General features: G+C 41.3%; 1 non-coding gene across 1 annotated transcript; it reads right to left on the bottom strand.

Moving 5' to 3' along the window:
* Positions 1–1,583: 1,583 nt before the first annotated feature.
* Positions 1,584–1,690, bottom strand: LOC133082851 (U6 spliceosomal RNA). Its single transcript, XR_009699067.1, has one exon. It is a non-coding gene; the product is annotated as a U6 spliceosomal RNA (small nuclear RNA).
* Positions 1,691–9,965: the final 8,275 nt, after the last annotated feature.

Below are 9,965 nucleotides of genomic sequence, written 5' to 3'. Positions count from 1 at the left end.
GTTTTATTGTAACAGAGCCATGTTCACTATTTTACATATTGTCTATGACTGCTTTTGCCCTATAATGGCAGAGTTGAGTAGTTGCAACAGAGACAATCTGGCCCTCAAACCCTTATGTATTTCCCACTTGGCTCCTCACAGCAAGTTTGTTGATCCTGTATTACTATAAGCTTTTGGAATGAACTATAGAAACCATATCTGATTTATTTTTTTTTAATCTTCACAAGACCTAGAGTATTGCCCTACATATAGCAGTAACATCATAAATATTTTAAATGAATTTTCTGTTTATAAGAAATTAATAGTGTCTGCTTATGTATATCAATTTTCTATTTGCAAACATTATCCCACCAATTTCTCATTTACTCATCAAGATAACTTCCTGACACAGAGAAATAGGTCTCATTATCTACATTTTATACCATGAGAAACTGAGGCATAAACAGACTTTGACTATGGTCACAGCTAGTAAAGAGAGCTGCAAAACTGGGTCATAAACCCAGATCTTCTGATTTCTGGCTCTGATCTACCTTATTCTGCCTCTCTGTGCTTACCCGCTTTCCCCTAAATTGAACTAAGATGCTGAGGGAACCCAAAATAAAAGCATATGTATATATCTACTTAGCAAATTAATAATCATGGCCCAGGTAACCCATGTTTATTTTTAACAGAATTGCAACTATTTTTATGAGAGCTAGTCATTTAAAAATATTTTTATGCTCCTAAATTTTAAAATTTATTTAAAATTAAATTTAGGGAATTTCCTGGTGGTCCAGTGGTTAGGACTCCGTGCTCTCACTTCCAAGGTCCCAGGTTCAATCCCTGGTCGGGGAACTAAGATCCCACAGGCCACAGGGCATGGCACCCCCCCCCCAAAAATCAATAAATAATAATAATAATAAAATTAAATTTAAATTTAAAAACTTAATTAAGATGTAAAAAGCTTTACAGAAAATAATTTACCCCAATAAATGGAGGGAAATTTTTCTTTCAACACTTCAAAAGATAGAGAAAATGTACATATCCCACGCTGGTCACACTGCTTTTCCCTGCTCTGTCTGTCCTCCTCAGAAAGGCGGTTTCTCTTTTTCCTTCAATATCTTAAAGCTATTGACTTCAAATTAGTAATTATCAGATTAAGAATCATATGCCCCACCGGTATGTTCAGTCTGCCCAGGCCAAGTTTATCTAATTCAAACCCATTATCTGTTCAGCAACACCTCTTTACTATTCAATATTGATTGTTTACACAGCCAATATGAAACATTGGAAAAAAGCGGAGTGGCGAGAATACAGGACATTTGTTTTATGTCTTCCTGTAAAAACCCTCTGACTTTATTCTGAGTATATTAAACACTAGACTCATGAATTTTTAAACAGTACTTGTAATGTCTTTGCACTTATATTAGATAACCACATTGTTTTTGATACACAAATAGGATTCTTTAAAGAAATACCCTTTTCTCTGAAATGGGTCATATTCTTTTTTTTTTTTTTAACATCTTTATTGGAGTATAATTGCTTTACAATGGTGTGTTAGTTTCTGCTGTATAACAAAGTGAATCAGCTATACATATACATACAAAAATATGGAACGCTTCACGAATTTATGCGTCATCCTTGCAGAGGGGCCATGCTAATCTTCTCTGTATTGTTCCAATTTTAGTATATGTGCTGCTGAAGCAAGCACGGGTCATATTCTTTACAGTTAGAGAGAGCCTACTTATTTCTGCCCAGTGAGAAAAGATGGATTCCTTTTTGAGCCTCTTTGAGGTGTTAGAGTCAGCTTAAATTATGCATGCAATTTAATGCAAATGAAAGGTTTCAATATAAGCAGGTGGTTCTCTGGAGGCTATCCTATTGGCAAAATATTTATCATCAAGTATGTATTCAACTCTCTGTGGGCAACCAATAAATGTCTGTAGACTAAAAAAAAGAAAAAAAATCTATACCTACTTTTTTTAAAAAAAGCAAAAATTAATATTTTTTAAAGCCACTGTTAATAAGGGTTATTAGAATGTCTATAAACTCAGGAATACATGTCTAATGCAGATGTGACCTAGTTTCCCAGTTCATCACCATAAAGGCCACTGGGCTGGCTAGGTGATGGGCTGGACCCCAAAATCTTAATTCTTATTACACAGAGCTACTCCATTATCTTTTTTTCATTTGCTTTTGTAACCTATCTTTGTGTATTCATTTATTTTTATTCTGCCTTCTGAGAATGACTTCAAGCAGCCTACAAAGGCACATATGATATATCTGAGATTAAAATGTGTTTAAAATAAAAAAAGATGAAGCATCTCTCAGCCTGTGTGACATGCACGACATGAGCCAAAGACTAAAAGCGTATTGTGAAGTCAAACTGGGCTCACCAAAGCTTCTGTGCCTAGAGTTCTGATGTCAGCGGTGACAGATAATGGAGCCAGACCCCCTGCGATTGAATCCTGGTTCTGAACTTGGTTACTCACTGCCATGCCATGTGACCTTCGCCAAGTGTCCCCTCCCCTCGATGCCTCAGTTTCCTCAGGCCTAAGTAAGGGATACTAATAATACCCACCTTAATTCAAACAGCGTGTTGGAACAGTACCTGGCACAAAGAAAGCCCCACCATGCCATCAAGGAGTATTAGTACTAATCATAGTAATGTTTCAGCATCAGCCTGGCAAGTAGTGACTCAGAAGTAGTCTCCCTTAGTCAAGGTAAACCACCTAAGCGTATTTTTATGACCTCCCAATTTTCTGTTTCCTTCTCGGTATATATTTCCTTCCTCTTAGTGGTGAGTATACTTACCTTCCTAGCATTTTTCAGGGGGGAGGGCACCAACAGGCCAATTTTTACTCTTAGCTGACTGTCACCAATACCTACTCAGAATTTAACAGTATCATAGATTTTAGGTACACCCTTAAGGGCATATTTATGTCACCTAAGTGAGGATATGGAAGACTGAGCAGCTTTTAACCTTGATAAAAGCTTTCTGTTGGCATGATGACTAACAGCGGGTTGGAAGTCTCCAGCCCCTTCTGGCTCTTAACCCAAACATATTACTTGGTTAATCAGTGGGCTCTGAAGGAGAGAAGGCAATGTTACGTGGATGAAGGAGCTGACGGAAGGTACAGAGAGCATTTTGGACTACAGCACTGACAGGGAAAAGAACTGGGAAGACACATCCATAGGCATTCTGGGTTTTGGAAATTCTGGCAGGACCCTGTCTGAAAGGCTCTGGCATGAGAGCAATTGCCTCTTGGGGAAGCAATGGGAAGGAGTAGAAAAAGGAGATGCTAATTGTCCTGGATATCTATTGCTGCATAAAGAATGACTTCAAAACTCAGCAGTTTAAAATAATGAGAGTCATTTATCTTGCTCCTGAATCTGCAAGGTGGGAAGGACTTAGCAGGAAGGGTTGTCTCTGTACCACATAGTGGCAGCTGGGCAGTCTACTGAAGCTGGGGGATCCAGCTCCCACTCAGCTTATTCATATGGTTGAAGTTGGTGCCAGCAGTAATCTGGCCTCAGTCCTCTCCATGTGAGCTTTTCCGCAGAGATGCTTAGGCTTCCTCAGAGCAGAGGAAGGAACCCAGAGGCTGGGTTCCAAGAATGGGTGTTCCAAGAGACAGGAAGTAGAAGCTTCATGTCTTTTAAGGTTCAGGCCCAGAAACTGGCACAGCAACATCTCACTGTATGCCACTGCTCGAGCCATCACCAAGCCCAGTCAGGTGCAAGTGGAGAGGACACAGAGCCATCCTCCAGTGAGAGGTGTGTCAAAGAATTTGTGGCTATCTTAACTTGCCACACTCAATTGTCTGAAGTAGAAGAGAAGACTAAGACTCATATAACCTCTCACTGCTCCTTCTCCATCACTTCAGCAAAGCAGAGGAGCTGCAATTGGCTACCTCATGTGATGTGGCCCTTTCTCTAGCCTCAAGACCACAGAAACCCTTTGGACTTTGAGTTGCTGTATATTAGAATCCCTCCCTTCCTTTTGGGTTACTGATACCCCTTTGCAAAAACCTACTTCCTGCTGTCCTAAAATTGATAGTCTCTGTCTCACTGAGTCAGGTTAAATTGTAAAAATAAAATGTTATAGCTGTGGGGAGGGAGGGAGGGATGCAATTAAATGTACAGTGACCCCCTCAGGGGATCCTGGGCCTTATTGGCCACCAGGTGATTATGAATTTTTGATATGCTTCAAAATGATGACATTCTCAACTATATATTTACAGATAGAACTTAAAGACAAAACTTGGCTATTTTGATGGCTTTTCTGGTAGTAAAACTATCCGCATGACATTTATTTAGTCCAAGGCAATGGAAACATGTTAAAAGTTCTTGTAAGAAAACCCTGAATTTAAAGATATCAGAGAAATCTTGTTTTCAGTTATTTCTGCTTCAATATAGATTATATCTATTAAATCCTTCTGTTCTTAAGTGAAAACGTGTACATACCTAAGCCAGAGGACTATTTTGCTAAGAGCCAACTTCCATTATGAGATTTTATAATGGGCTTAAAGAGCAAATGTTCAATATATGATAAAATTAGTTTTTGAAATCCTAGGTGAAGGGGCCAGGAAATCAAAGGAGCCAGGGGATTCTCAAATAAAGATAAAAGATAAAGTTGATTTAGATGTAGGGACTGAGAGTGATGACTCCTGTGAGAAGTCTGCCTTTGTCTGGAAGAGAAGCAAATGGGTTCATTGTACCAAGGCTATAATCATTTTACCATTTCTCCTAACAGCCTGAAAATTTTCTTACAAAGCTCAGGTTCTTAAATTTTACCCAAAGGGAAAAAAGAAGCATGAGAGAGTCTAATGACTAAGGATTTCTTCTCTAAAAATAAATCCCACTTTTGAATGTGGCAGCCTGGGAGGAGACAGACCTGCTCCCACAGGCACGGAGGTAGGAGGCTTGAGTAATAGGGTCACAAGCCACCCCTTCCCTACTCAGCACCAGACACAGGGTTTTCTGTCACACTTCCGGGAACCCTCCCAAGTCAGAGTTGCTGCAGGATGGGCACAGTGAAGCCATCATTTTACATCAGACCTAAAGGCATATCAATTCTTCTCTCTGCAAAGCTCAGAAGGATGACATAATGTATTTGGTGAAGGTTCACATGTCTGTTAAAAGATGATTCATCGGGGTAAAAACTAGGACAATAAAATTCTACAGAATGGCTCTGCAACTCCAGGTACTTAGGGATTAAAGGAAACATCAGAAATAAAATGGACCCTGTCTAGACTGGAAAATATATATAATGGTAAAATAACGAGAACCAAGCAAATGATTAGCTTGTCACAAGTTCTTCATACTGGGGAGTCTCAATAATGGTCAAGCTGAAGTTCAAATATAAACTGTCAACCCAAGATGGTATGCCCATGATTTAGGCCAGTGCTACTCAAAGTGTGGTCCATGAGACCAGCAGCATTAGCAGCACCTGACATGTTAGAAATGCAAATTCTTGGGCCCCATCCAGACCTACAGACCCAGAATCTCTGGGGATGGGGGCCAGCAATCTGTGTTTTACTAGCACTCCAGATGATTCATAAGCACACTATTGTGTGACAAGCCCCAATTCAGATTGTGGATAGAGGAAAAATGACAAAATAGACATTTGTTTGACTCAGGCTTAACTCTCAAGAATGCATAACAAAATGAGGCATAATTCATGTGTTATTTAGGTATTTAGGAAACTGCCTAAAGTTTGATAGGGTCTGAATAAATGCTAACAGATGAAACTTGACACGTTCACAAGTCAGTTACTAAAATCATTCCTCCCCAAATTACTAAGGGTGTACTCCACACTTCAGGAAATGGTGAGGTAAATTATATATGAGGTTTAAAGATCTAAACAATATGGGGAGAAGTCAGGCAGAGTGCTGGGTCAGCAGAACATGGTTCTTGCCCCTTGGACAGAGAAACACCTGGGCCCAGTACAGAGGTCAAGAGGCCAGGCTGGGCTGGACAGAACATGTCCCCCTGGCAGTGAGAGGCGGCAGAGCCAGGGATTCCACATGGATATAAGGGGACGACTGTAGATCACGGACAGCAAGCAGAAACACACAATCAGAAGCTTAAAATCTAACCTGTTCCAATTTGGTCCCATTTTTAAGTGGCTCAACACCAAGGTGATAAACAATATAAGGGTTTGGGGGCCTACCTTTATTAGGTGCTGGCTCACAGTGTGGTGTGGGCCAGGCTGATGGTGAACATAACCAGACAAGTGCCATGGGTGCTGCGGGAAAATTAAATATGGTGATGCAAATTGGAGGCCATATTCAAAATTGTTAAATAGGGACTTCCCTGGTGGTCCAGTGATTAAGACTCTGGGCTTCCACTGCAGGGGCACAGGTTTGATCCCCGGCCGGGGAACTAAGATCCCACATGCTGCGCAGTGTGGCCATAAAAAAAAATTGTTAAATATACTGTTGGTATATTCAAAGCAAGGAAACTGCCGATCACGCATTCCACAACAGTGACTGAGCAAGCGCCAAGCACCAGCTGAATCACAATTCTCCTGCTTTGGGTTGGAAGTAGTGTTCACCGGAATTGTATTAGCAGACCTTGGCTCCTGGAAGACGTCCTCCATCCACCAAGACCTAAATGGAGCTCTCTTTAGAGCAGTGGCTCTCAATCTCTGGAGTTTTAATACATGATGTCTAGGCTCAGATCAAGTCACTCTATCACAGCCAGCGCTGAGAACCGAGGGGAGGGGAAGAGAGGAGAGAAAAAGCCAGTCCTTGCCCAGCCTGCCGTGGGGAGGTAGGGGGAAGGAGGGATAGGACAGATTCATGACTGGAACCTCAAGTGAGCTAATTATGTTGGGAACCCATGTGCCTGAAATACCCACACTCAGACATTTGTCTGCAACCTGACATAAAATGTAATTCTTAAAAAACAGTGCGTTTCATGTTAATGATGTATGTTTGGGTGATGATGGGTAGATAAAACAGGCACAGTGAGAGGAACCAGTGAAAGGAACCAGGTGACAAATGGGGAAGGGGACTAACAGCTCCTCAGCAGAATCTCAATATTCATTTGTCGAACTGAATGAAACTGACAGGTATATATGCACCAGGCTCTAAGTACTGTGCAATAGGTCACTTCCCTCAGTCCGGTGACTGTCTCTGTTAATCCTATTATATCCCTATTTTACAGATTAAGAAATCAAGGCTTACCCAAGGTAAAGCAATTCAGTCCTTTCAGATCTCAGACCCTCTTCCACTATCCTGGGTTACAGCAGGTGGGAGCGCCAGGGGGTAACCCGGCTCAATGCCGCTGCTGCTCCTGGGCCACTGCAGTTTGGGCTTTGCAGTTTGAGTTCCTGGAATAGGTAGGGGTGGGGGGGTCTTGATAAGAGTAGCTTAATGTCAAAGTGGCTTCTAGAATAGTTGGTAGACACCTACTCAGTCTCTGCTCATTTTACTAAGACTCTACCCAGTAGTGTCTCAGGTCCTGGGTCTTTGGGAAAGAAGCTCCCATCCCCACCCCCTCTGTTAGTGGGACTACTGAAATATACATCTACCATAGCAACTTTGTAGACAGATATTATGTCAATGCATCTACATGTTCCAAATCCCACCTCTCTAGGCTTGAGAAACTCAAGAATGAAGGACTGTCTTGCATCCCCAATACCTAATACTATAGATACATAGTAACTTCTTAACAATGGTCTGTTGAATGAATGAATGAATGAATACAGAGCTGACCCCACAGGGGATTCCGTCTCCAGTTTCCAAGGGATTTTTTTCATTGATTCAAGAAACATTTACTGAGCATCTACTATGTATGATGCACAATTCCAGGAAGTGGGGATACAGCAATGTACACCAATAAAGGCTCTCAATTATCAACTCTACTGCATCCAGATTAAGGGCTTAAAAATGGGCATAAGGTAGAAAGGAATAAGAATGTACTATGGGGCTTCTCCGGTGGCACAGTGGTTAAGAATCCACCTGCCAATGCAAGGGACTTGGGTTCGAGCCCTGGTCCGAAAGATCCCACATGCCGCAGAGCAACTAAGCCCGTGCGCCACAACTACTGAGCCTGCACTCCAGAGCCCGCGAGCCACAACTCCTGAAGCCCGGGCGCCTAGAGCCCGTGCTCTGCAACAAGAGAAGCCCCCGCAATGAGAAGCCCGCGCACCGCAAACAAGAGTAGCCCCCGCTCACCACAACTAGAGAAAGCCCGCGCACAGCAACAAAGACACAATGCAGCCAAAAATAAATAAATAAAAATAAATAAATTTTAAAAAAAAAGAATGTACTATGACTGCTTTTGACTTGTAACATTACTTAATTTTACTTGGCTTTTCTGTTACATACTTGCTTTAAATGAGTCCATCGCATTGTCCTGTGATTAGACAGACAATTCTAGGAGAAAGGCTATTGCGTTGCTTGGAATTGCTGACTTGATACACACCCAAAGCCGCCTGCCTATGAACAAACCTAGGAAGATAACAGATTTCCATACCCACATGAGCAGAAGCAGGCAGGCTATTGCTTCTGTGTATCATTCAAGCCACATAAAGGGGAGCGAGGGGCCCAAGAACTCAATGGAGATACAGCAAGTTAATTAAAACACATTCTTCATTGTCCAAAATTTGGGTAATAAATGCTCTATAAAATGCACTGAGAAGGAAGTCCAATGCTCTGTGGCCGCATTTTGCACCTTTCATTCTGCCATTATGAGAACAGGCCTCCGAGGAGCTGCCTAAACCTGTGTTTAACATGGAGCTTTGTATGTCAGTGGATGCTCCGCTGGCCCCTGGGAAGAGTGAGAGCTACAAATATTATTTACTCCCTAGATTCTGGTTATACACAGACATTACATTCATGGCCCACTCCAGATCATATTTTCTGAAAGCCCGGGCATTGGTTCTAGTCTGCTAAGGATGGAAAGTCTATCTTTATTCAAAACCAATAATCTTTGGAAAAAGATGATGGGGAGATAATTAATTCAATGGCCATTCTGAAAAATTTATTTACAGGGAAGAATTCCAAAAGTCTCGTTTAATTACAAAGATAAAAATGCATTAATTTTACAGGTCAAGTCATTCCAGCAAGCCTCTAACTCAGGGGAAAGATTCAGAATTGAAAATTGGTGCTCTGAGTGTACCAGATAACTTTCCCCCTCCTCTCTAATAGCTTGATTGTTTTGTTTGTTTTTTAACAATGTCTCTCTGTGTTTCAGGCACTCTGGCTTCTAGGAGATGATAGGGCATCACTGCTCTACTAAATCAATATTTGTCCACACTCATAAAATATATGAGAAATAGATGGTCATTTATATAGTCTCTTCTTTCTCCAGGTTGCCTTCTTTCTTAATGTAAACTATCTATCACCTATCACCTTCCTATAGTTTCAATTACGCTTCTGTGCGACTGTCAAGTAAATCATCAGAAAAGACAACTAACTGAAACTCCTGCATTTCCAACTCAGTTCAATTTCACGCGGTCCACCTTAGAGAAATATTAGGAATAATATACTGGATATGGTTGTCTCTCAGTCTGTATTAAAGCAGCTGTCACCACCAACCTTAACTAACGCAAATACCCGCTGAGTATAGTTGCTGTGCCACGGAGCCCTGAAACTCTTAGGGTGGGATGCATGCCTGAAGTCATTCTTCTCCTTTTGTTTTAGAAAGGCGAGCAGTGCATATACCATTTATTACATAACCCATCAGTAGAGTCCAGAATAGCCATTGATCATCGAGCATACTTGTATTTCTGCAGCTAAGTGCATGAACAGTCATAAGGGGCAAGAGAAACAAAGACTACAAATAGGTTTCTGTCAGTTTTTAAATGCATCTGGTAAGTTACAAATTGTATCAAGTAGAAAAGTAAGATTTACAGAACCATTCATTCGAGAAACTTTCATGAAGCTAGGGGTTTGAGAAACGAAAGACACCCTTTCCTAGGGAAGGAGCTCACAAAGGCAGAAAGAATAATTCGGCGTGACAACGGACCTAGC

Source organism: Eubalaena glacialis, chromosome X, assembly GCF_028564815.1.
Source record: "Eubalaena glacialis isolate mEubGla1 chromosome X, mEubGla1.1.hap2.+ XY, whole genome shotgun sequence".
Classification (NCBI taxonomy): domain Eukaryota; kingdom Metazoa; phylum Chordata; class Mammalia; order Artiodactyla; family Balaenidae; genus Eubalaena; species Eubalaena glacialis.
The sequence above is the reverse complement of the archived record's forward strand: the minus strand, read 5'-3'. Positions and strand labels throughout refer to the sequence as shown.